At 44.0% G+C, this 25,946-nt stretch overlaps 1 long non-coding RNA gene across 3 annotated transcripts in view; it reads left to right on the forward strand.

Moving 5' to 3' along the window:
- The first annotated feature begins 735 nt into the window (after window positions 1–735).
- Window positions 736–25,946, forward strand: part of LOC123286999 (uncharacterized) — a 135,767-nt gene continuing 110,556 nt past the window's right edge. For all 3 annotated transcript variants that reach the window (XR_011505185.1, XR_011505187.1, XR_011505186.1), the window contains exon 1: window positions 736–823. This is a non-coding gene — a long non-coding RNA (uncharacterized lncRNA). The remainder of the gene's footprint in view (window positions 824–25,946) is intronic.

Below are 25,946 nucleotides of genomic sequence, written 5' to 3' on the forward strand. Positions count from 1 at the left end.
TGATCATGTGGGTGGGCTTCATCAAATCCGTGGAAAGACTTAAGAGTGGAAACAGGAGGCCGGCCCCGTGGCTGAGTGAAGTTTGCGTGCTCCGCTTCAGCGGCCCCGGGTTTCGCTGGTTCACATCCCGGGCAGGGAAGTGGCACCGCTTGTCAGGCCACGCTAAGGCGGTGTCCCACATGCCACAACTAGAAGGACCCACAAATAAAATATACAACTATGTACTGGAGGGTTTGGGGAGAAAAAGAAGAAAAAAAAATAAAATAAAATGTGTATCCTTAAAAAAAAAAAAAGAGTGGAAACAGGCTTTCCAGAGAAGAAATTCTGCCTCAAGATACCAGTATCAAATTCTGCTTGAGTTTCTAGCCTGCTGGCCTGTTCTGCAGATTTTGGACTAGTCAGCCCCTGTAATTGCATGAGCCAGTTCCTCAACATCTCCATCTCTCTCTGTCTGTCTCAGCATCTCTCTCTTTCTCTCTGTCTCTGTCTATGTCTTCCTCCATCTCTCTGTCTCTGTCTGTGTCTGTCTGTCTGTTTCTCTCTAAATATATATATGTATATATCCTATTGGTTCTGTTTTTCTGCAGCACCCTAAATAACACACTCCCTTACTGCCCTTTCCTAGAAATCCCCCCAAGATCCAGAAGTGAAAGAGTTAAATCTTGCCCAGCAGGAATCCAGGCAGGGACCCTTTTTGGTTCCGATTGGTCGGTTTCCAGGCTGCGTTGCCTGTTACACATTTTGAAACTACTCTTGGCTGGACTCTGAGAGCACATTGTCCAGGAAGACACACAGACACACAGTGGACAGAGCTTCTGGAAAGGTAACCTCCCTTTCCCTTAAGCTACTCTTGGTGTCTGTCTATCATTCTCAGCGCTGGTGTTCTTTTCCTTTCTATGTCGAGGGGTTTCAATTTTTTTGCAAAAGAAATTGTGCTGCTGATAAACATTAGTTATGGAAAGGTTTTCTTTCAAACCCGAGGGAAGGAACAAGATAATTTCCCCTGGTTCAGGAGAGTCAGAATAGAATAAAGCTTCTTGAAATATGAGCTTGATAGAAATAATATTGTCGGTGTGAAATAAAAGTGAGGACTTGGAGACAGTTTCATTCAAACTCACTTGACCATATATAACAAAGCCAAGAGAAATTGAGTCTAAGGGGTGGGGCAGGGAATTTAACATGCTGAATTAAATCAAGCTGAGCTCTCAGCTTGTAAGTTTAGGTTTTTCTGGCAGAATGTTGGAAGAGTCACTTGGGCAAGGATTATTTCGTTGATGTCAGGGGTATGGGTGAACAAAAGAATCTGCTGGCTCCCCAGTTGGAAATATTTCTCTGAGTTCAGGTTAACTTTGCTCCCTTCCACCCCACAAACAAAATCATTCCTAATCTGTGTTAATAGAGTTCGTCCCTAGAACATACACTTATACGGATAAAATCTGTGGTAGCCAGAATGGCCTACCTCTCCAGTTTAGAGAATAAAGTCGGTCACGTTTCTAGTAATGTTCAAACCACAATCACTCTGAGAGCCCTGTTATATCCAGATGGAAGAAGTTCTGGGTTTCTTTAAGGTTCCCCTTATAGTTTCTGGGTATCCCTGATGAATGCCAACTCGTTCCACATATTCATCCTGGTGGGATCCTGTCATTTAAACCTGATATATGAGTCAACCCTTTTTGGTTCTGCTACTATGCTCCACTGATCTCTCTTTCTATCATGGAATTTTCCAGATCACATGCTCACTTGTCTTCTCCCCTTCAGCCCCACCTCCATGTTGACCTCAGCAGGGGGTCTCTCAGTGCTTAGACGCCCTAAACCTGGTTTCCAGCAGATTCCCACAAGTCTCTTCTCCATGTGTCTGTGGAGCACTCTTAAGGCCTCCTCACTGGATCCTCTGCCCTGTGGAGCAGAGATGGTCCTTCCCTCTAGCAAGGACTCCCTCCTTGACCAAACTTTAGTCAGGGTCCTTTGATTCCTCTTTTTTTTTTTTTTCTGGTGCGGAAGATTGGCCCTGAGTTAACGTCTGTTGTCTTTCCTCTTTTTGCTTGAGGAAGATTGGCCCTTAGCTAACATCTGTGCCAATCTTTCTCTATTTTTTATGTGAGCTGCTGCCACAGCATGGCTTTTTATGAGTGGTGTAGGTCCGTGCCTGGGATCCAAACCCAAGAACCCTGGGCCCCCAAAGTGGAGCACATCAAACTCAACCACTATGCCACTGGGCTGGCCCCTGAACCCTCTTCTTGACTAAGCCTCGTCCTTGGTCAGCTGAACTCAGTTTAGCAAGAATCCCCCCACTCTTTATATCTAATAAAGTTCCGCTTAAGAATTTCCCACCCACTGACTCCCTCACTCTGACCGTTTTCTATAAACCTTCAACTATCTTTGCTGTATTCAAAGTTGAACTCAGTTTTATACTGAAGTCTCTCCCTACTGCAGGGGCTCAAATAAAATCTGCCTTGCTATTTTTAAACAAATGTGTAGTGCAATTTCTCTTTGATCCTTTCCCCAAGTTCGAAGCCCACTCATTCTCTCCCTATGGCCCGATGTGGTTGATAATGGGGACGTTCATTTTCTTAAGAAGAAAGTACAATGTTTACCCAAAAGGCGACTCTGGCCTCCAAGTCAACCAACCATCTCAATGACAGTATTTGGATCCACAGCAACTCACTGTCTGGCCCCTCCCTAGAGCCCAAAGGGAGGGAAGGTGTGAGCTACCCTCGTCCCCCTGCAGTGCCTGAAACACACCACCTTCACAACCCTCCGCCCGCTTCCTCATACTGCAGGTCCCAGCTCAGGCCCTCATCAGCCCTTAACTGTCCTATTATAATCGTCTCCAGGATTGTTGCCCTCAAATCTACCCTCTGCAGAGTCACCTATGTGAGATGAAGGCCTGGTGACTCCCTCCCTGATGCTCCTTAATAGCTCCCATTTCTTATAGAGTGAAGACAAAGCCTCTTAAGTAGCCCATCAGGCCTTTCTCCATCCCATTCCTGTCAGCTTCAGCTTTACACTTAGAATAACAGTCCTAAACTGCTCATCTTCCCTGTCCTCATTATGCCTTGGTCCTGTGGCCTGAGACACCTACGAGGAGCCTACCCTTTAGCAAGAGGCAGGGAAGCTTGCAAAAAAAAATATAAGACATTCTTTCCTTACCCTGCAGGTTCAGATGTGTGTATTTCCGTGCCAAGTGGAATGACAACTGAATAAAGAGGAAGAGGGCCTTTTGGTCACTGGGTCTGTGCTTGAAATTTCCCCAGCAGTCCTAGTGGGGTCTTCCCAGGGGAAGAAAGTGTTGACCAGCATGTATTTGGGACTTTAGATCCTTGCAACTCTAGTTCATTTCTTTGAATCTTGATGTCTCATCGGAACAACTCATTTCCTATTCTCTCGACTGTGGGCATTACCTGAATATTTTGCAGTTTCTTTTCTTTAGTGAAGGAGAAGAGGAGCTGGTCCATTCATGTCAATATTCTTCCTCCACTATTTCAGGTTACTTTACAAGGTAGATTTGAGAAATCGACTGGGGAACAGTAAAGTTACAATTGTAGACATTTTGGCATTAAGGCCAAAGCATTTGGGAGCTAGATGAGATTGTGACCATTTGCACGGTTTCTGGTTCCTGGTAGTCTTACGACCACCTGGTGCTGGGAAACTCTGATCCTATGAGAAGAGAGAGGCGCTTTGTCTTTTTATTTCAGTTTCTTCCCCTTACTCGTTTCCCAGCCCCGTCCTTGCAATCTCATGCTCCCAGTTCAGCTAGAGTATTCCTGGATGTCTTGCCCAAGACCATGACCTTCTTTCCTTCTGAGTTTGTGGCTGTAGGACAAGCACATTTGGTTTTCTTCTGACTCCTTCTTTTTCTGGTTCGTCGTCATCTCTGATTCATTATCATAGTTAGAAACTTACTCTGTCTTGTTATCCTTTACCTACAGACAGTTTTATTAAGCTTTCATTATGCCATGTGGTGGGGATAAAGATAAATGAGACAAAATTCTCACATCTGAATTAAATAGTAGTAAAAAACCCAGGAAAATGAAATAGTGGAATTTTGAATAAAATGCATAATTTCCTCTCCCTGGGGCATCAGGGGAGCCTTCCCGGAGGAGGCAACTTTTAGACTGTTTTCCAATTCAAGATCATCCTGTTAGAGACACCAAGAGGCTAGTCCATTCCCGACTTCATCCCAGTCAGATTCTAGAAGCATCGGTGCCAAATGGTTATTGGTACCGCCTGGGTGAGTCCAAGAAACTTGTCTCCCCTCCCCTGTTCATGCTGTTTCTAAGTCTGGGGGTGGCGGTCGTAAGATGAAGAAGCTCAAACAGTTGGCATGGAGGTTTCCTTTCTTGCTGGTGATCTCAGGGCAGACCAGAAGGGTCAGCTTCAAGTCTGAAGCATGTGGATCCTCAGGACCTCATGGCCTTGCCTTCCCGTGTGAACGCCATGCCCTCTCCTGGATTGGCCCTGACCTGTGCACATTGTCCTGTCCTTGGCTCTTGGCATCCACGCACCTTTGTGCTTTTTTGGTGTGGAGACCCCACATTTGTCTATTTGGCCTGAAGGGGCTAGTCAGGAAAAGTTTCCGAGGAGCCATTCCATTCTGCCCCTTTGGCTTATGATCTTCATACCTAGGAAGACCTATAAAATGCAACCAATGCATCGTTAATTTTAAACGAATCTCCCCATGTAACCACTCATCTCTGACGGCCACAATTAACCTCTACTCCCCACTCCTCTCCTTTTGTATTCGGCTGGCTGATTCCTTACCCATTTGCCCTCTCTTAACTTGCACCCCTGGAGGTTACAGGCAGTTCACTAAAACTCCGGGAGGGACTCTCAAGTTTACAGCCCCTTCTTTTCCTCTTGCTCTTTGGGCCCCTCCCCTCTTCTTTCTGCGCCTACTACTTCCAGACCGTCTAATAATGCTTTAAACATGTTGAGTAATCAGACTTCCCCAGGCAGTCACTTTGACCTTGCAATTTCCTCCCCTACCTTCCTCCTTTGACTTTCAGACTTGCGTTTTCCGCCCCATGATGTGTGTGGGTCGTGGGTGATGGAATGGGCTTCATCAACTATGCATTTCCCACAGCAGGAAGGGGGAAATTCAAGACTTGGTCTTTTCTTCGCAGCTAACAAACCACTGTTTTGCTTGCTGCTGTGGCCCCTGGGTTTCTTTGTCTTCTGCTAGTCCTGGGTCCAGCTTCCTTTATGTTTATTGAGTGGGGAAAGTCTGAACATGGTCACAAAGAATGGAACGTTCCCTGTGGCCTAGAGAAACTGAAGGCTGTGTTTTTTCCAATAGACTTTGTCTATCTCGTATTCATTTGCACTTTACCCTCAGAAGGTTTCAAGGCCTTCTTCCATGTGTCCATTCGGCCCGTGACTGTGGACCCCTGAGGGAAGGTCTCATTGCTCCAATATTTTCTTCGCCTCCCACACCCTCCCCAGCTTGGCTTATGGTACAGGCTTTGGGGAAAGGGGAATCGCTACTGACAACTTGCAGGTATGATTTATATCTCGGCTGGTGGGAGGACCAGCCTAGCACCCAATGAGGTGGGGGTGGGGGACTTATTTCCTCAGGTTGGGAGAGACACAGCAATTATGGTAAATGCAATAAGGTGTCTGGAGAAAAGCAATCATCTGAGTGCAGAAAGCCCAGCTCTTGTTGTGGAACCTGAGCAGTGTCCCGCTTCCCTGAGAGGCTTAGCGATGCTGCAACGATGATGAAACCTTGGTCCTTAACTCCCTGTGTGCTGGAAAGGACTAGTAGCTGATAGACTCCCCACTACCCGGCACCTGGGGCCAGGAAATGAGTTTCACATCCATTCTTAAATTATAAGAAAATAATCCGTGATGTATTACGTGTTTAGGTTACCTTTCAAACTAGCTAGGGAATTCCTTGTGTCTGTCTGCCTGCTTTCCTTTTGTCCTGCTCTCTTTCTGTCTTTCCCTTCCTTCCTCCCTCCCTGCCTTCATCCCAAACCCAACTCTGCTCCTCTCCATACTTCAGTTCCTTTTGACTCTCTCTTCCTCAGCCACTTGATCCTGCCTAGGAATGGGGGTGACATTCTGTAGTCAGTGTGTGCGAAGTGGATGATGGGCTCCTCGAATTTCTCTTTTTCTGACTTCCTAAACAATTTTCTGGATCTCCTTCCAAATTGCTTTGGTGGACCCATGCAATGGATGATCTGGGTTGCTGGATTTAGTGAATAAATATGCAGGATGCCCAATTAAGTTTGAATTTCAGATAAGCAGCAAAAAAAATTTTACTACAAGTATGCTCATGCAATATTTGGGACGTATCTCTACTAAAAAGTTATTCTTTGTTTACCTGCAAATCAGAGGTAACCGGGGGTCCTGCACTTTGTCTGGCAACCCCATCTATGATCTAAGGCCCGTGGCAGGTGGGCTGATGAGCTGTTGGTTATTGCCCCTCCCTTCTCTATATAATCGAGTCTTCTTGACATGGGACAATCTATTTCTTTTCCTTAGATATTTTATTATCTTCTTATTCTTAGCCTCAGCACAGCCAACACAGCCAACTGATCTGTAGCACTGTTTACCCTACAGAGTCGCGTGTCTGGGCTTAGGGTGCCTAACTTGGGTATTGCAGCACAGGATGGAGTCCCCTTGCATTGGGCACCAACTTAGTGGTGTCCTTGTGCCGGGCACTTTGGATAAATTGCTCGTGTCACCTCCACAGCAAGCCCTTGATAATAGCTCTTCCAATCCCATTTAACAGCTAACACTCAGAGTTGAAGTTACTTGCTTAAACACAGACTGAATTTGAACCCTAGGTTTCATTTTGTTCTGAATTCCATATTTTTTCACTCTGTGGCTATACGCATTCATGTCTGCTAAAGCAGGCTCTGTAAAGAAAATTGTCATCCACGCTCATTTCTCTCTTAATATATAGCCATTTCCCATTAGTCCTAAAGTGGACTAATTCCCAATCGCCGGAGGCAATTTCCAAAGATTAATTCTATTTGGAGAGCATGTCTGTCTGAGGAGGGAAATGAGTCCTGTGCTTCTGCAATGGGGGCACCTGTTTTGATGGGAAAAACTAAGACAAATGTGTAGGAAGCTCTCCAGGTCTGTGGAGAAGGCTCAGTGAGTTCCTGATCCAGTGCCTTCTGGGAAAATGCTACCTGGGATGGGGACTGTAGGAAAGATGGAGTTTCTTTCTAGGCAGTTCCTCTGAAGCTCTGCTCCCTCGGGTAGTTTTTCCTTCCTCCAGACTCCTTTTCTTTCTCCTATCCTTTTCATTTCCCAAATCCTACAATCTCTTTTAACTAGCCTTTCTCCTGTTCCTAGACGCCTGCTTATATGATAGCGTTGTTTTAGCTTTAATGTTTGACAACTCTCTCAGAGACAAGAATTTAATACTATTTTAAATCGTCTATCTCGGGCAAGGGGAGGTTGTGTTGTTCTGTGACTTAAAATTGTATTCGCTCTTTCCTCATTTGTGCAAGTCCTATCTTCCTAAAAGCCATAAAGACCGTGCAGGAGATTTCAATAGATATGAAACTACTTAAAAGAAAAAAAGAGAAAGAAAAAAAAGAAAGGCTTTGTCCTTATCATGGTGCAAGTTTGTTTTCCTAATGGGGAATTTTCCAAGACCTCTTAGTGCTGTGACTTTATGGAATAAATGTGGTGGAAAGGGGCACACTTCCCGTGCTGAATAATCTTTTTACTCTCTTCTGCTCCTCTAAGCTTTGCTTCTGAATACACAAAACCTGTATTTGTGACTGCCAAGAGGCCTTCCACTGTGAGGGAGAATGCATTGTAAATCACTCTTTCACAGCCAGTTAACAGGCAGTGTCTTTCTCACCAATAATTATGGTTTTGCTTTGAGTTGAGAAGGTTGTTTTTGGGGCAATAAATTGTGATGTCAGTTATCCTTCACTCTCTTTGCATGTGACTCCTCAGTCGGAAATTGGTGTTCTTAACAGCTGAACCTCTGGGGTCTTCAAGGCTTTGCAGCTGAAAATCTTGGAGTCCTCTGCTCTGGAAAGAAGAGAAGGAGAGAGAGAGAGAGAGAAAGGAAGAGATGCAGAGAAGGCCCTTTTGTTTTCAACTTTGGTGATAGGAAATTTGAAAGTGGGAGAAGGGATCTTGGCTCCTCTTATTAAAAATATTTTATGTTAGAGAATTTTAACAAGGCTTTAAACTAATAAGATTTTTAAAAAAAATTTCAAAACTAAGTACATCAAGGTCATGACTATCCGATTACTTACAGTGACATGTTCTTTTGTGTAAGAGCCCTTGTATACACACATCTCTTCTAAGAAGTACCCACACAAACATGTTCAGATCCTCATTGTGTCACAATGTGAAAGTTCACGAGCAAGAAAATTCCAAGTAAGAGAATCAAAGCTCTCCAATTCACGGAAATTGTCAGTGGAAAACTTCATTCTCAACATCACATTTAATTTTACTGAGTGGCAAGTTATGATAAAACCATTGTAACAATTAAAAACATACTGTTTTGAAGGTCTTCTCTCTGACTGTTTTATGACATTGTTCTTCTCATCTCTTTACGTAATCAGTTACGAGGAATTGTTTGGCAACTTCTGCAAGAGAGAAAAGCCATTCACCCAGATTTTAGGCAAACCCAGGTAACTGGTAAAGCCTGCTGTGACTGCGGCCAAGAGTTTGTCCAAGTCCTAGAGGGGCTTTGGGTCTTATTTCCCCTAAAGCGGAGGGATTATTCCAGTGGTAGGGGCACAATGCTCCTTCAACAATCTGCTGGATTGACCCTGGGGTTTGGTCTGTTTCTCTTTTACGTGTGGTTGGGGCAGAGTAGAATTGGGACAGTTTGCCCCGTGGAATTTCTGACTTAGGAAGCTCAGAGGTCTTAAAAGTGAGGCAGTAGGGCAGTGTGGTGAAGAGGATGAGCTCTCGAATCAGCTCGATCCTCATTGGAGTTCTGGCTCTGTGTTTTATTAGCTGTTTCGTCTTGGTTGCTCCACCTTTAGTTACCTCATTTGTAAAATGGGCGTAATAATGCTAATAGTAATAGAGCTTTCTGTGCCTTCCAAATATTTCCAGAATCTTGCTACTTCTCATCACTTCCTCTGCTGCCACCTTGGTCCAAGTCACCATCATATTCTACCTGGATCACTACATTAGTCTCCTAACCAGTCCCTCCTTCCCTGGTCGTATATAGGGTAGACAGAGTGATTTTTTGAACCATAAGTCAAAACTCTCCTGTGCCTTCTCAGCTCATTCAAGGTAAAGCCAAAGTCCTTGCCATGGCTTAAGAGGCCCTGCTTGATTTGGCTTCTTGTCCTCACCTTTAAATACTCTCTTCTTCATCCAGCCATTCCAGCCACTTTGCTATTCTTAGAACACAAGAAGTATGTTCCTGGCTCATGGAATTGTACTGGCCTGGAATGCTCTTCCGATATGTCCATCCCCAGGACTAACACCCTCATTTCCTGCTCAAATGTCACCTGATCAATAAGACTCTTATTCTGCTTTATTTTTCCCGTAGTTTTCATTTCTCACCATCCTACGTGTTGTGCATCTACTGTCTTTCTCCAACCCTGGATTGCAAGTGGCACGAGGGCAGGGTCTCTGTGTATGTTGTTTATTTCTGTATCCCCTGTACTTGGCATAGTGCCTGGCTGACTAACATTTGATAAATAAATGAATAGAATCTGCCTCATAGAGTTGTTTAAGAAATTAAACGATATACTATTTCTGAAATGCTTGGCACAGTGCCTTACACATGGTAGGAATGTGATAAATGTTAGCTATTATTATTTTTACTGCAGAGTTTAGTAACAAGAAATTCTCTTAGGAATGGAAAATAGGAATTTAATTATGGTGCATTGGCAGAGCCAACTCTTGGGGAGAAACTCATCCAACTTATTGTTGAGGCCTGGGTTATTGTCACAGGTCTTCCTTTTACATTATTTCTTATTCACCATTTTAACGATTATACACAAGAAATAGAGAAGAATAATAAAAATGAGCTCCAGGACATGGTAAAGCAATTACCTCAGACAGTATGGGTATGCAGGTATAAGAAAGTGCCTTTAAGCTGGCGTGGCTGAGATTAAAGGTATGTGTCTTTGCTGATTGAGGTCATAGTTTTGGGGGTTTACCAGAAGGAGGCATTGAGGTGATGGGTCCTGTGTCCTGTGTCCTAAGATCCATGGGGGATAGCTCTCATCTTTTCTATAAGTTACTTATTGCTGTGTAACAAGTCATGCCAAAACTTAGTGACTTAAACACTAATGATTTACTATTCCTCACAATTCTGTGGATCAGCTAGGCAGTTCTGCTCCTCCTAATGTCAGCTGGGGCCACTTGTGGTGCATTCCTCTGGGAGTTGGCCAGGGCGGGGACATGCAAGAGGGTGGTTTTCTAGGGCCTTAGTGCTGGCTGTCAACTGGGAGGTCTTGGTTCTCCTCCACTTGACCTCTCTCCAGGAGGTCTCCCCTCATTTAGTAAGTAGTCTAGCCTAAGCTGCCTTACTTGGTGGCTGGCTTCTAAGGGAGCAAAAAGAAGCAGCAAGACCTCTTAAGGCCTAGGTCTGTAACTCACAAAATGCTACTCTGCTGTATTCTATTGGTCAAAGCAAGTTGCAAGGGAAGGGATAAAAAGAGTCCTCCACTTGCTGTGAGGAGTGGTGTCACATGTGCATATGGAGGTGAGAGGGTGGTTGGTTGCCATCTTTGCAGACAATCTACTGCACCCTTTAACTCGCTCCAAATGATGGCTCTTGTCTTAGACTCCCGATGAATCTTTACTGCCTATGAGGGAGCTGGACTTCATAGCCCCAAAGTTACAAGATCAACAGTCTCAGTGCCCAGTTCTAACACCTGTGGTGAGGGGCACAGTTTTTCTCTCCACTTAAAAATGGAAATCATTAATAATTGTTGATTGGAAACCAATCTCTTCGGAGCTGTATGCTCTGTGGTTGAGATTTTTTATAGGTTTTGCAAACATTTATTGAGCCCCTCCTATATGTCAGCCATTGGCCAGGCTCTTTAACATATTTGTGTAATTTAATTCTCACAGCAACCCCAGTGGGGGATTTTGATGATTCAAATGGAAATTATTCACCTCATTTTTTGAATACAGGATGTCATTTACTCAGGGTCACATGGCTAATAAAGGGCAGAGATGACAGTCAATTTATGCTTCTTGTACTACACATTACATGCATGTTCCACGATACAACTCAGCCTCTCTTATGTGCATAAAGAAAGTCACAAAGGAACAAAGATGGAGAAAGACAATAGTACTTATTTTAGTCTATTTATTTGAAATGAGCCATGGATCCATTTAATGTATAAAGAAAGGAACTGGCATATACATGGACTTTAGAAGTGAAGCTCTGTATGTGTGTATTGGGCAGAATTTTGTTTTGGAGTTTCTGGAAGTTATGAATTGAGTTATAAGTTTTGATTCTTGGGTAGCTGTATCAGTTAACATTAGTCTAGCTGTGTATAACAGAAAACCCCAAATAACAGTGACTTAAATAGGATCTTTATTTCTCTCTCCTGAAATGAACTCTGGAGGCAAATATTGCAGAGCTAGTGTGTCTGCTCTGTAAAAATCAAGAACTGGGATCCTTCTATTTGGTTACTCCACCATGCTCTGCACATGCTTCCACTCATGGCCCGACAGGCTTGTAGGGTCCAAGTCATTTGTCTGTGTTTATCAGAAAGAAGGGAACATTTCTTCCCTTTAGGTACTTTCCAGAAGTTGCACTTCACATTTCTGCTTATATCCCCTTGGCCAGGTATAGTCACAGGTCATTTCTAGCTGAAAGGTCATTTCATCGCTGGGCAATGGTCAGCTGAAAATTGAGGGGTTCTATTACTAAAGAAAGGAAAGCACACTGGGGGACAACTAGCTATTTCTGATACAGCACATGTGGACTGTACAGCGATATTTTCATTAATGTGGGAAATAAGAATAAAAGTTCAGATTAAGTTATTAACAATAAAGATGAATAAGAAAGATAGTAATTTTTTCTGGGTGCTTGATTTCTCTAATAGTAAGCTACACTAGTGTTGTCTTTTAAACACAGTGTTTGGTGTAATGTGATTGGGTCTTTAAACTTAAATGTTTTACCAAAGTGCTCTATTTCATAAAATAGGAAAAGTCTGCTTATCGCCATTTCAGATAAACCACGTTGATGGCATAAGCCATCCTGTTTAGACCACATAGCCTAGTGTGATACACTGCCATTAGCTGATGACAGCTGAACCTGACCCCTGCCAATAAGTAGAAGGAAATAAATAAGTCTATTTAGTACTGAATTTGTCAACCTAAATCTGGAGAATGAAAACTGTAATATATAATGATAGACTTTATAATCACCAATGTTTGCAATATAAGCAATATTTGAATAAAAATTATGTTCCACATTTTGCTTGTTGCTGTGATGGTCAAGACAAAAGGATGTATAGATTAAGCATATTTGTTAAATGAATTTGTTTAATACCTTTTATATGTTTGGCTTTGTTTGGCTTCCTTGTGTCTACCATAGGCTTTGAGGGGATGTACAAGGGCATGAGACACACCTCCCTAGTTTTCTGTGCATTAATAATACAAGTAAGACAAGATGAGAGTTTAGCTGGACTTTGAAATAGGAGTAGGACTTGGATAGAGAACAGGAAAGTAGGAGGGAGATGGTCCGAGTAGAGCCTTGGGGTTGATCAATGCATTCACACCTGTGGTCCAGGGAGGCCAGCAGCCTGGCTGGAGCAGAAGGAAGAGTAGGAGATAGGTTGGCTGGGTAGGGTCAAGTGGAAGACCTCAACGGCTACGACAATGAATTAGTACTTTGTTCCATCAGCAATGAGGACCAATGGGCTATCTCAGAGCAGATGAATAATGAGAAAAGAGCAAGGATGAGGAATAATACAAGCCATGGGGATGGATCATCCTTCTGCTCCCACCTTCCGAAAAGGACCAGAAAAGGACACAGAAGAAAACACGGAGGGGAATTAACCCAGTAGGGCTGAGTGCCATAGAGATCAAAATGGAGGATGTCAGGGGAATGGGGGTGGGGGTGGTTGTTACCAAATTGTGAAATGTTTCAGAGGATTAAAGGTGAATGAGAAATGAGAAAATGTTGTTATTGGATGTGGTCTGGGATTACTGCTGACATTGAGAGCTTGAGGTTTCAAAGGTGCCGTATGGTGTGGGCCAGACTGCCTGAGGGTTAGGAAGGAATGAGTGCTAAGGAAACGCAATGTGGGTGAGACTGAGCCAAAGGTTTAGCTGAGAAGGAGGGAGGTGAAGCAGTTCAAAGGGAACTCCCCCAAGCCCATACCCTGAGATGGGGAGAATTGCATGTTTCAAGGTAGAAAAGCAGCAGCTGTAGAAAGGACCAGAATAAAGAGATGGAAAATGAGTGCCCATGGACGTGAAGTTCCTTGGGTATTAGGGGTCTAAATCATACGAGGAGGGCTGGCTGTCTTAGAGGGGAGGAAATCTCTTGAACTTCTGGGGCTGGTAGGACACAGGACAAGATGGTAAGCAGAGGGAGAAGCAGGCTGAAGCAGGAGGCCAGGGTTAGAAAGTTGGCAGCGAGCTTTGGAACCCCCAGAGGAGTGTGCGAGGGGAGATGCCCAGGCATCAAAGGATTGTAAAGCAGCAGAGAGGTTTCTGTTGAATGTGCCTCTTGGAGTGGGAGCAGAGATGGGTGCCTGATTGTGGAGCAGACAAACTGGGGCGATGGCCTACGCTGGTGATTGGCATGCTGGACTTGGCAAGGGCCTGAAGGAGCCAAAGGGGTCTCTTGGTGATGTGGAGGTTCCCACCTGCCTTTCTTCTTTAGAAAGGATCCCATAATGCATATTTAGTCATCATTCTGCAAATGTCTCCATATGATCATTTTACTTCACAAGAGCAGACGGTGAAAGCAGGGTTCCCTTTGGCCACTGGATTCTTGGATTCTATGGCACATGTTAAGTAGTAAAGACATACTAAAGTACTAAATATGGAGGAGGGGGTAGCAAAAATAGCTTGCTCCGACTTTAATGGTGTGCCTCACATTCTGTGTGTTGGGGGAGTAGCTAGAGCCCCTTTTGTACTTTCTTCTAATTCGATTTGAGGCCTTCACCCGCAGTACCTCATGGGCGTTATTACACGGTCAAGGTGTTATTAGCTTCAGGCAAAAGCAAAGCTCATAGATACAGGAAATACCTTTTAAAAATAATGTGGTTGTTAGCACTTCCACATCCTGACCAGATGTGAGGGGTCCACAGGTGGCCTGATGGCATGGGTGCAGAATCCATGTGGCTTCTGGTGACTGTCAGTAGCAAACACACTACAGAGACAGAAGGGAGAGAACAATGGAAGGTGGAACCTCCAGGTAAGTGGGGACACCTGCCCTCACTTCTTGCGCTTTCTTCCCTCGTTCACCTGTGCTCTTACCAAGAGAGAACGAAACAGAACGTGTTTGTTTCTCAGGCCCTCATTAAATAGTTCCTTGGCCACACAGAGCAAACCCGCCCAGGCAGGTGTATCAGAGTTCACAGCTTGCTCAGTGGGAACCCTCTGTTCTGGAAACAGCATCTATGCCAAGCCCAGGAAGAGTTCCTGTGCAGTCCCCACTGGATAGCAGTCCAGCCCTGTCTCCCCCTCTCCAAGAAAAGCCATGCTGCTTCGGGCAGGAGCTTTGCTGTCTGGGTTTCCATGGAACACATTGGTTACTAAATGGAGCACTGAGCGCTGGAGGCGGAGGTCATGAGTCTCCAAAGTGAGCTGCGATGCTGCCGAGGGCCGCTTTGGGGCCAAGGACTCCTGCCCTTCCCTGGAGACGTGATCCTGGAGATCGGGAGTCACCAGAAAGCTGAGGGTTGACTGAGTCCTGTATTCCTTAGATACATGCCACTCTCTGGTTTACACATCGTGTTCAATTCATACTGTCTCCAGGAACCCCAGAGTTAGTTTACTCCATGCAGCTAGAGGGTAGGGTTTCAGAAACCTGAGCAATTAAGTTTGGAAAACGTGATCTTTTTTCCGTAATCCCTGTGTTAGATTCTCTGAGAACTCCAGGTTGGTCCCACAAAAGATGGCCTTGAATGTTCCTGGAAGCGTTGTGTTTTGCCCTTTCCCTGGAAGCCACAGGTTGAGATAAACAGTGCCGTAAAAGATAAGACACAAGGTTAGGAGTTAGTGTTACCCAAGACTTGGCTTCCATCTGCTGAGTGACCTTGAATAAATCCCTTTTTCCACTCTGGAGTCGGAATGTGGGCTGATAATGCAGTCTGGCTGTCGGCTGGCGGAGCTCACGGAGGGGTGGGGAGGCTGACGGTCACCTCTGTAAAGGGCTTTGGGATCCTTGCACGGAAAAGCATAACAAATGATGTCCAATGGTCACTACAGGGGTGGTGTGATTGTCCCTTTAGGCTGAGTTCCAGTCACAGAGTCACAGAGTACAAAGCAGCACACGGGCCTTCCAGCTTCCCCACACCCACAGACTCGGTATTAGTCACTCCCGGTATCAACCAGGCTCTGGGGTTTGTGTCAGTGGCCATTTAATTTGATTTATCTTGGTCTGGCTTAGGCCAGATGAAGTCAACCAGCCAACAAATCCTCGATTGTTTCTGAGGAGCGGAGGCTCAAAGGCTGTTCTCGAACCGCTTAATTACCCTTGGTTGGAGGAAAAGTGAAGCCTGGATTTGAATAGGGTATTTGCATATCTGCACAGCTTTCCTGTTCACTTTCTCCCCAAACTCTCAGAAGGCTCCTGCTGCACAGCTCATAGGATTTCACGAGGCTTTCTTTTGACTTGGCTGGAAAAGGGAGGTTATTAAGTAGCCCCAATATTCTCTGTTTTTGTTATAGTAGTGTTCTGTGTTTAATAACTGTTGGGTCTGTCCTGCCATATTCTTTAGTTTTGTTTCTGTCTCTCATATACACATTCTCTTTTTAGCATCTGGTGCCACAGATATCAACTGCTATTGACAGTGCTCAATCTTGATGCAGAAAAATATTAGGTTAAGTAATTTTGTAGCCCTGAGACCATCTCTCATCTGTACCAGAAAGGCTGTAGCTGGAGCAGACTTCTGGGAGACTCCACCTTCCCGGTAGACTAGAACAACTCTTTCTGTGGTCCCTTCTGTAATCAGCATTACACAGAGAGTGGAAATTGCAGACTGAGTCCAAAGTCGACCCACTATCTCTCCTATACCAAACAACGATAGTCAGTTATCTTTCAGAGACAAAGAATGCTGTGGCATTGGTTGTCTCTTCTTCCCTGCAGTTCTGACACGGAGGCTGTGCAGATCTTCACGATCTCTCTACACTACTAACAACAGTGCTAATGACTCCCTGGCCTGGTCCATTGTCCTTTGTTCATGACGCAGGAACTATTTCCAACAGTGATTTAGCTGCGTTCCTGACATTACATTTTGGGTCACAAGGAGGTGGCATGTTCTATTTCCATATCCCCTTGACATTTCTTCCCTGTCAAGCTACTCCAAGCTTTTTCATTCTTTTGGCCACGAAAACATCTGGAAAGAGGAGCCTATAATCATGGCCTCCATTTTCTCTCCTCCCACTCATTCATCATTTAATTTCACTCTGGCTTTTGCCCCATCACTTGCCTGAAACTGCTCTGGCAAAGGTCAACTAGGGCCTCATTGCCAATTCAGTGACTTGGTTGGGGTCTATGAATTTTGATGGGGAAAATACTAACCTTTAACTGAAAGTTAGCATTTCCTTCAACTATGAATGTAGGCAACAAACCACAGCAGTATTAATAGTATCCATAGATATTTCAGTATCACAGTACAGTTATTGCAGATATCTTGAAGTATTGTTTTCTTTCATCACTATTGGGAAATTACAATGGTTTATAGACTAACTGCTAGATCTTATTTCTTAATGCATTAATAAAGAAGCACATAAATGACTACAGTCATGCACCACATAACAACATTTTGGTCAATGATGGACCGCATATGTGACAATGGTCCCATAAGATTATTACCATATAGCCCAGATGAGGAGTAGGCTATACCATCTAGGTTTATGTAAGTACACTCTGTGAGGTTTGCACAAGGATGAAATTGCCTAAAGATGCATTTCTCAGAATGTATCTCCATCATTGTGACACATGACTATGTAGTGCAATGCTTTAATATTTTGATAATTATATTTAAATATAAGTAGTTTTATTTATTATCATATGTATTGTATTTTATATATGTAACAGTATTATTTTGAGAAGGGCCCATTGGTTTCACCAGACTGCCAGAGAGGTCTATGGCACAAAAAAGGGCAAAGAACCCAGTTTTAATCATTAGCCCCCTGATTTCTCCAGAGCATTTCTCTTACAATGAGAAGAGCATCCTGTGTAAAGTTCTCTTCTTTATTTGCACAATTACACTCTCCTCCATGTTTCTCATTACTCTTTTCCTAGTTCTTAGTTCTTCTTTAGTTTATTTCTTACATTTGAGGTTTTTCCAGGATTCTCTTCTATCCTCCCTCACTCTTTGCCTCCTCCCCTGCTTTCCTTCCTCTCTCCCTCCCTCCTTTCTTTCTTCCACAAATGTTTATTGAGTGCCTACTCTTAAGTAGCTGACAGTCCTGTGAGGGGTACAGACAAGGAAGAAGGTTATTACAGTACAGTCTGACATGTGCTGCAGGATACTTAGGGACACTTAGCAGAAAAACCTAAACCTGCCTTGGGGGTAAGGAAAGACTTCTCATTGGAGGCACCCTTAAGCTAAGTCCTGGAAGATCAGGTAGAGTTAGCTAGGCTTGGTGGTGGGAACAGAATGGCAGCTACACAGGACTGGTTGGATGAATAAACTGAGACTGAAGAGATAGGAATGGCTGGTGTGTATTTTAAGCCATGCTAAGATTAGCCACTAAGGGATTTTAAAAGAATTCCATTTGAGAAAGATTGCTCTGGCTTGGAGTGAAGAATGGATTGGAAGGGGGAAGCCCAGAGGTGAGAGACAAGGTAAGAAGCTGAGAAATGCTAACCCTTGCTCTTTCTTGAATGCATCATGTGTGTCCATCCTGGGCTCAGGTTTTCCTTCTGCCTGAGATGCTCTTGTGTGGTACCCAATGCTCCTGGACAACTGGGCTCCACCTCCCAGGCAACATCCTCTGTTTAGAGTTCCTTGACTTCCTTGCCACGTTCTTAGAGGACATTTACAGTTATTTTTATGCATCTGTTTCTTATATCTTTTTTGAGTTACTTGTGGTCAAAGACTTTATATCTCTAGCACCTAGCATATTGACTCCTAAATTGAGCCAAATGATGGGAGAGAAAGCACAAAGAGGCTATAGACTTTGTCCATAGTCATAAAGCAAAGAGAGCCTAGGAAACCCTGCTGAGCTATCCATAGAATCATTCAATCTCAGCGTGAGGAGGTCTTCTAGTTGTCCTTTAGCCTTTTAAATAGAAGCTCTTAGTTTTTGTCTGGGAGAAATCTGGGGCTTTTACCTCTCCTCACACTTCCTGCCACCACCAGCCCATCAATGACTGTCGCCGGAATTCAGAGGTTTTAACAGGACTTGAGTTTATTAGTTTTAGTAAAATAGATCTAATGGTCTTCTTTCATTTTTAGTGGAAAGGAGATTTTCCCCCAGGATGACACAGTAGAGAGTAACTAAGTTAAGCGGGCTGAGTCTCACCCAAGGGTTGAAAGCCAGAACATCTGAAAACCTGACCCTGTGGTGAAATGCATCTGTGTGTGGCCCACTCTCTTGGGGCTGGCAGTGGGATGTAGTGGCAGCCCCAATTGTAGAGGTTTCATCATGAACCTGGGCGAAGCCCTGGAGATGCCTTTCTAATTGGTAGAGGATGATCCCTCACATAGCTCCTACCTTGAATTTCAGGTTCTGGATGAAGGTTCTAGAGGAAAAACAGGGCACAAACTATATATGTTTTTCCTGCTGGCACTTTCTGTTTCCCAGCTTTCCCCATGATCAAGATGGAAAAAATGTTAATGGTTCAGGTTCATTGCTATTTATGCAGGTGGCAGCCAGACACCAGAGAACCCCGGGAGTTGGAAAGAACACCACAAAGATTGCAAGTCACTCCTTAAACTTTCTGTGTCTGCAGGTCAAGTGGAGAAAGGGTTACTGGCTGGCTGGTGGGGATGATCGTATGATGGGCTCTTATTCCCTGCCAGGGAGACTGTTGATCAGCATTAGAACCAGGCTTCTTCCCATTCTTTCCAAAGGCAGGAATAAATGGTGGCAGTGGAGTTAACCATTGAGGAGACAAACAAAATAAGAACTTCTTCTGAAGGCCCTAAAAATAAAATGAAGAGATACTCCCGATGGTGCATTAGGGAACCTCAGTTTACATTTGACACATACTTCAATAAAGTTTTCCTATAAACCTCAGGCAAAATTTTGCCTTTAGCTGGATTTTGGCAGGGAAAGTTCATTTAGTTCTTGTCAGGGCTAACTGGTATTGGAAATTTCATGAAGGAAGTTGTTGAGCTCTGTCGATCAGAAAAATTGAGAGGCAACGTTTTTGAGATAGAGAGGAAAAAGAAGGGATAAAAGTTGTTTTTTAAGAAAATATTGGAATCAAATTGGTCACCTGCAATGGTCTGAAGGTTTGTGTCCCCCACCCCCCGCACCACCTCAAATTCATAGATTGAAAACCTAATCCCAATGTGATAGTATTTGGAGGTGGGGCCTTTGGGAGGTGATTAGGTCATGAGGATGGAGCCCTCAAAAGTGGGATTAGCGCAGTTATCAGAAGAGACTTCAGAAAGCTCTCTCCCTCTTTTCACCATGTGAGGACACAAGGAGAAGTCATTAGTCCACAAACTGGAAGAGCTCTCACCAGAATTCGACCATGCTGGCACCTTGATCTTGGACTTCCAGCTTCTAGAACTGTGAGAAGTAAATTTCTGTTGTTTATAAGTTACCCAGTCTATGATACTTTGTGGTAGCAGCCGGAACAGAGTCAGAGCACTACAATTCTTGCTTTTGATCACTGCAACTGTTGAAAACTCAGCCTTGCAAAACTATGACTTCATTGAAAGGAATATAGCACTCTATCCTGATGAGGCTATGAAACGGTCATACTAGATGACCTATTAGATAAAAATTGAGCTGGCATTGTTTGAACTATTATAGATAGATATTGAGTATGGTACGGTTTCTTCAAATTTAAAGTATTCTGTAGCACCCCTTTAAGTTTGTTGGGGCACCCTCAGGTGCTTCCTTGCACAGTTTGGAATTTAGCATTAGGATGGGTATGGCAGACTAGAGACATTGTAGAAAGCTAGAGAAGAGAAAGTCAACGCAGGCCAAAGTCATCAACGAGAGCAGAATCTCCAAAGCCTGTCCACATCTGCCACCTTCATAAAACAGAAGCTCTTGAAGGCAGTGAACTGTAGAACCATAAAATATTAGGACCAGAGGAAGCAGAGAGAAGGCCTGAAGCTGTCCTTAGCCGTTAACCATGTATGCCTATTTTCAACTTAAATTAATTGAAACAAAATAAAACCAAAAATTCAATTCCTCTGTCACACTAGCCACATTTCAAGTGTTTGATAGCCATGTTGCAGGTAGAGAACAGTTCCATCAGCACAGAAAGTTCCGTTGGACAGCGCCGATCTGATCTAAAGCAGGGTCGGGGAACTATGGCCCCCGGACCGAATTCAGGTCACTGCCTGTTTTTGTATAGCCTGTGAGCTGAGAATAGTTTTTACATTTCAAAATGGTTGAAAAAAATTTGTGGAAATTAATTTTCTTTCTTCTTGGGTAAGTACCTACAAATATCCTTGGTTTTGCCTCTTGGACCATAAAGCCTAATATATTTACTGTCTAGACCTTTCCAGAAAATGTTTGCCAAACTCTAGTCTAAAGCATCTTCTAACTCCAGTTGAAGAAGCTGAAGCCTGGAGACAGAAAGTGACTTGTGGTAGATCACATAGCCAGGAAGGACTGTCTCAACTCTGGCTTTAGTTTAACCTCTTATTTTGCTGTGTCCTGGCCTCTTTCCTTCTGAGCACCTCTGTTGCCATTCACCGAGCAGAAGAAGCAATAGATTCCTTTAACTGCATGGTGAACTCGAAAGGGAGTAATCAACTTCTTGAAGAAACCTTGATCATCATTCACTTATGAGCCTGTTACCTGGACGACCAGGAAGATGATCTGCTGGAGTCACCTGTTCACAAAGGGACTCAAATGTAGACACTGAGAGTCTCTTCAAATGAGGTGACAGACACAGAAATACCCAGAGGGAGCAAAAGACAATTGTCATTATATAAGTTAAAACTCACGTTCCTCTGCTAGACTATACTGCCTATGATGATCTATGAATTAATATTTTAAAACTCCCTTAATTATCTTATGATTAATGCCAATTATGTTGTGTTATATTCATATCATAAGTTAAAAGCGTTAATTTGCCAATTATAAACATTTAAGATAGACTGCATTTTTAATAACTGTGTTGGTCATTTCTCCATTTTTTCATGTTTTTAAAAATATACTCCAAAATATCCATATTTGCAAATTTACCTACTGGCTAACATTTATTTATAACTCCTAAATCAATAGTTGCGGTGCTTTCGCAGTCATTTGTGGACATGCGCAGAGTGGCAAAGAATTCGAGTTGCCTGATGTGCACATTTCCAGCTGAAGTGGAACAAGGCCAAGCTCCCCCTTCTTGTTTTGGTTCTCATATCTTAAACAAGTGTCCTTTTCAGGATCTATTTAATGCCACATTTCCCACATTTTTTGTGCTTTATGTTGGTGATTTCACTGTTTAAAATGGCCCCCCAGTGTAGCGCTGAGGTACTGTCTAGTGTTCCTAAACGCAAGAAGGCTGTGATGTGTCTTAAATATGTGTGTTAGAGAATCTTTGTTCAGAAATGAGTTACAGAGCCATTGGCTGTGAGTTCAATGTTAATGAATCAACAATATATATCAAATGAGGTGTCTTTGAACAAAAACTCACATAATACAAGGTTATACATTGATTAGTGGATGGAAATGTAACCAGAGGCTCACAGGAACCTAACCCTGTATCACCTCTAGGAGCAATGGTTCAGTGTTCACGGTGACTTTATAGAACATATCTACTGCGAATAATGAGAATCAACCATACTTGTAACACACAAGATCTTGTGAACCCCTCACTGTGCCTCTTACTGGGCAGCTCACCTGGGCTGGTCTTAGGGTCCATACTGTATTTGAACAGGAGGTAGTTTAATAGTTGGCCCAATAATACAAGTGCAGACTGCCCCCTTCATATGGACGGCTGGAACTCATTTCTCTGAATGACCATCATAACTGGGAAGGCTTGTTGTAAGGCTGAGCTCTGACAGCCAACTTACTGTATCATCTCGTGGACGGTCCTTATTCTCTCTGTGCTCCAGCCGGGTAGTAAAATGAGACTAACAGGACTGACTCATCTCACAGGCAGGCCAAGTAGAGATCAAAGGGATGGTGAAGATACCTCTGTCTATGGTACAACTGTGTAGGTTTGGATTTTTTCCTGGGCTTTATTCTCCACCTGGAAATTACGGTGTGTACTAGATAGGAGTGGATTCATGGAATTTGGGGCAGATTAATTGATGTGAAAGTTTAGTTAGAATTTCTTGGCTCTTGGGGAAGCCAGGACTTTAAGAAAAATATCCAAAGGGACAGAGATAATAAGGCAGTCTGTCTATTGATTGTTCAGGATTTCTTGTTCAGAATTCACTAGATAGATGTCTGGTGGGACCATTGCTGTGTGTTAGAAGCCTGCTGCTGGTTCAGACTGAGCAACTGAGCATAGGCTGACTTTGATGATGTACACTAAGAAGTTTTCTTTTTTTTATTATTATTATTTCTTTTCTTCTTTGAAGGAGGAAGAGATTTCCTGAGGTTACAGAGAGAACTGGGGTTTCTTTCTGAGCTCTTTGGAACATATGTGAGGAATGAAGCTAGAGCATTTCTCCCCGGTTTGGAAGTGTTCCTGGAGTCTGCTTCATCATAACTTTAACCTGTCAGTGCCATAGCTGCCTTCTAATTGTGCACTGCTTTCTGTGGCATCTTCTGAATTAGCAGCAGGTTTTCTTCAAACATGGAAATGTTCTTATCAGGAGGATGACACATCCGGAACTCTTGGGAGTGTGTGTATGTGAGCACGTCTCTGCATGAGACTGTGGAAGGAAACCCCATGCAAATCCCAGAGCGGTAGAGGTCCAGCTCTCTAGGACAGATCTCTTACGTGAGCTCTAGAACTCTAGGACCCACACTGGATTGCTCCATCTGTCATGACAGAAGCAGCATTCACCATGTAAAACTCATCATTTGCCTGCCTCCACCTTCCTGGGCTCCTTTGTGTCCTATCATGTTAGTAGAATCTCCTCCACCACTCCTTCCCCTTACCCAAGCCAGAGAGCTGGAAGTTATTTTAAACTCTTCTCTCATCCTTCCCATCTAATAGTCTCTTAAATTTTGTCTGAAGATAGCCTACCTCCCAAATATCCTCATAGTCATGCATCCCCTCTAACCCATGGTCAGCGCCTTAGTTCCAATCCCTCACATCTTGCCACTTGCCTGTTTCTTAACCCTTGGAACATGTCTTTCCCCAGACCTGTCTCCTTTCTCCTCAAAGTGGTCCAATCAGGTCTCTTTCCCATTAAAGGCCTCTGATAGCCCCTCATCTCCTTTGGGATAAAGGCTGCCCTCCTGAGCGTGGCGGACAACACTCCGTGGGATTCAGCTCCCGGGTGTCAGCCCAGTCTCCCTCTTCACGACTCCCCAGCTTGTTTGGTAAATTTCAGATTTCTTTGCCTTTCTGTACTGTTCCTTCTGTCCAGAATGTGTTTCCCAGCTTTTCTGTTTGGGAAACTCCCACTTGGTCTTTAAGATCCAGCTCTAGAGTCTCACGTCTCTCCCTATGGATGACAGCCAAGATATTTAACAACTGGTCGGCTGACCTCTGAGCAATTAGAACAGATGCCATGGACAACTCCAGATATGGCCTTGTCTCCATGCACCAGGCCACTGTCATCTGGGTTTACCCCACCTGAGCAGAGTTGATCATCCCTCCTTCGTGTCACTACTGTACATGGGGAGGCACCCATTATTTACTCTGTAGTCATTCAACAAACATTTCATAATTGCCCACTCTGTTTAGACCTTGCTTGGATCATGGGAATACAAGAATGAATAAAGCAGCATTTCAGTGATTGGGGTGCTTATCGTCCAGTCATACACCATTTTTTTTTCTTACGTGACCATCTTCTATAAGACTATGAGTTCCCTGGAGGGTGGGGACCAGCTCTTTCTCCTCAACATCCTTGGTACCTGCCTGGTGCGTGGTATGTAGCGTGCTCAGTCGGTATTTGTTGAATAAGGGTATCTGTCTGGGATCGCTGGTATCTGGACTCAAGGGCCAGAGTGTCAAAGTGTTAAAATGGTTCAAGAAGTTGATTGGTCACGGGGCAAAGGGCTTCCAGTGAGAGAGGTTAGGTAACGATGTTTATTTATACAAGTATAACCCAGAGAAATAGTTCATTTGTCTTCTCTGTTCCTCCTAATTCAGCTTTTTTCTTTCTTTTTTCTAGTTCTTTTTTGAATGGAATCATGTCACCCACTCACTGGTTTTATATAGCTCCTATTGAAGTAGAACTCAACAGAAATTGCGCCTATTAATTAAAAACCCAGAATGTGGGCAGTTTTTGAACTGCTAATTAAAACTCTTACCAATCAGGTTGCATTAGCTGTTTTAAACTTTTTTTTCTTTCCTGAATCTAGGACTTTGCTTACCAGAGAAAAATGACTTTACAAAAGACAACTGCCAAGAACGATAGCATCTTGTCTTAAAAACCGTTTCATGTACCTCCAGTGAAATCATAGGGTCGGATATCTTCCCAGTGCTTTGAAGGTTGTTAGTGAGTTGAAGTTGTTAGGGGCTGGAGAGGACACACGTGGCCTCCCAAGGTCACTCTCTGCTGCCCTCAAATGATTTCTGCCACCTGCCAGTGTGTAGCTAGCACAGCTGGTAGGTAAGGGCCTGGAAACGCTTTCCTCCTCAGGCTGATCAAGAAGAGAAAATCTTACCAATTTTTAGGAGCTGCTGGGGCATCTGTGACCTCTGAAGTTCCAGCTCATCCACTGCTGATCGACACAGCTGCCTGTGGTGAACCAAAGGAATTCCACGAGGGTAGATGGCAGGCGGGTCTGAAGACTCAGAATCTGCTCCCTGTTCTGCCTTCTTTCAGGGACTGGAATTCTCTGCCATGCCCACCAATGCTGGTACTTGCATAAGATGTGGCTTTCTGGGCACGGTGCCAAGGAGCTCACACAGGACTCCCTATTCAGCCCCACACAGCATCCTGGTGCTGACATTTAGGTGGGGCGGCCCAGCAGGGCTCCCCTTGTGACTGGAGTCAGAGCTCATGTGGGTTCCCTCGAGGTGGGCCTGGGTGCAGGGCATGAGGCTGCTGCAACAACTGGCCCCATTGTATCCTGAACAGGGAGGCTGCAGAGAAGGGCTCTGTGATGACCGTGGTGAGATGGAGGAGCTGGGGCGTGCCTGCAGGGTTTGATTCCACTGAACCAGGGGAAGAAGGCATGTGGCGAGCATGTGCTCAGGGCTGCGCTGGGGTCCACGGGCTGGCAATGTGCTTTGAGTTTGGCCTTCCTTTCTTTTTTCAGAAGGTGGTTGATTCATGCAAAATGCTTAACGATGCCTGCAATGCACGGAGAAGGGATCGGATCCCCTTTGATGTGCAGGGTCTTTTTGGAGGTTCCAAAAAAATAGTTCAAAGGTTTACTTTGGACACCACACCTCGAGCACATGTCAAAGTCAAAGCCTGGCTCCACAGGCAGCACGATGAAGAAAATATTTTGTGCCGGTTTCTTCCTCTCTCTGTTTTGTCTTGTGCTGAGCACAGATTCCCAGACTTCACACTGTCCTGGTGGCGAAAACGGGAGATTGAGCAAAAGAAAATAAACGGCTCTGAGTTTTTTGAGTGCACTAGGGTCTTTCA

The sequence above is a fragment of the Equus asinus genome, chromosome 8 (genome assembly GCF_041296235.1).
Source record: "Equus asinus isolate D_3611 breed Donkey chromosome 8, EquAss-T2T_v2, whole genome shotgun sequence".
In the NCBI taxonomy this organism is placed as follows: Eukaryota; Metazoa; Chordata; class Mammalia; order Perissodactyla; family Equidae; genus Equus; species Equus asinus.